The 1,796-nt window shown below is 43.1% G+C and overlaps 1 pseudogene; it reads left to right on the top strand.

The window, feature by feature from the left end:
- The first annotated feature begins 239 nt into the window (after window positions 1-239).
- Window positions 240-1,377, top strand: LOC111538362 (annotated as a pseudogene).
- The last annotated feature ends 419 nt before the right edge of the window (window positions 1,378-1,796 follow it).

Raw genomic sequence — 1,796 nt, 5'->3', positions numbered from 1 at the left:
AAGAGGAAACTAGAGTAAATAATGCTTTGCAAGAAGTCATTAAAAGTCCCCGAAAGAAAAATTCTTATGGTATTCACAGTTGATAGTGACTTGGGAGATAGATTTTTAAAAGTTACAAGGATGAGAGATTCAGAATTTGTTAAGTGGACTAGAACAAAGAAGTGGGATGCACCTTCAATATCAGTAGCCAAGAGAAGGCTGGAAAGCATCCATTACAATAAAGTTTGGGTGTTTTCACAATGGATTTGCTGCTAGAACACAAGCGTCACGAAAAACATGGCCTAAAAGCCAAAATGGGAAAAGAGAAGACTCCAACCAACATTGCCATCATTGGACACTTGGGTTCAGGCAAGTCCACCACTACTGGCTATCTGATCTACGGATGTGGTGGTGTTGGCGAAAGAATAATCAAAAGATTTGAGGAGGAGGCTTCTGAGAGGGAAAAAGCTCCTTCAAATATGTCTGGGTCTTGGATAAACTAAAAGCTGAGCCTGAGCATGATGCCATCATTGATATCTCCCTGTGGAAATTTGAAACCAGCAAGTGCTATGTGACTGTCATTGATGCCCCAGTACACAGGGACTTTATCAAAAACATGGTTACAGACGCATCTCGGGCGGGTTGTGCTGTCCTGATTGTTGCTGCTGGCATTGGTGAATTTGAAACCGGCATCTCTAAGAATGGGCAGATCCAGGAGCACGCTCTCCTGGCTTACACACTGGGTATGAAACAGCAAATTGTTGATGTTAGCAAAATAGTTTCCATTGAGTCACTCTACAGTCAGAAGAGATACAAGGAAATAGTTAAGGAAATCAGTACTTTCCTTAAGAAAACTGGCTACAGCCTTGACACAGTAGCATTTGTGTCCATTTCTGGTTGGAAGGGTGACAGCATGCTGAAGTCAAGTGCTCACAGGTCTTGGTTCAAGGGATGGAAAGTTACCCGTAAAGATGGCAATGCCAGTGGGACCACACTGCCTGAAGCTCTGGACTGCATCCTACCACCAACTTGTCCAACTGACAGACCCTTGCATCTACCACTCCAGGATGTCTACAGAATTGGTGGTACTGATACTATCTTTGTGGGCCGAGTGAAGCCTGGGTTTCTCAAACCCGGCACCATGGTCACCTTTGCTCCAGTCAACATTACAACTAAAGATGTGTTGAAATGTACCATGAAGCTTTGAGTGAAGCTCTTCCTGGGGACAATGTAAGCTTCAATGTCAAAAATGTGCCTGTCAAAGATGTTCATTGTGGCAACACTGCTGGTAACAGCAAAAATGACCCACCAATGGAAGAAGCTGGCTTCATTGCCCAGGTAACTGTCCTGAACCATCCAGGTCAAATCAGTGTTGGTTATGCCCCTGTAATGGATTAACATGCAACTCACATTGCTTGCAAGTTTGTTGAACTGAAGGAAAAGATGGATCACCATTTTGATAAGAAGCTGGAAGATGACCCTAAATTCTTGAAGTCTGGTGATGCTGCCATTTTTGGTATAGTTCCTGGCAAGCCTATGTGTGTTGAGAGCTTCTCTCACAGTGCTCCTCTGGGTTGTTTTGTTGTTTGTGATATAAGATAGACAGTTGCTATGGATGTCATCAAAGCAGGGGACAAGAATTCTACTGCAGCTGGCAAGATCACCAAGACTGCCCAGAAAGCTTGAAAGGGTAAATAAATATTACCCCTAATATTTGCCATGCTAGTCTTCACCTTTTATGCCTGAAGTTGCATTTTTTTTTGAACTTTTGCATTCGGACCTTGGCAATGACCTTGAGCAGTAGGATATAAATAACT

Source organism: Piliocolobus tephrosceles, chromosome 6, assembly GCF_002776525.5.
Source record: "Piliocolobus tephrosceles isolate RC106 chromosome 6, ASM277652v3, whole genome shotgun sequence".
NCBI lineage: Eukaryota > Metazoa > Chordata > Mammalia > Primates > Cercopithecidae > Piliocolobus > Piliocolobus tephrosceles.
The sequence above is the reverse complement of the archived record's forward strand: the minus strand, read 5'-3'. Positions and strand labels throughout refer to the sequence as shown.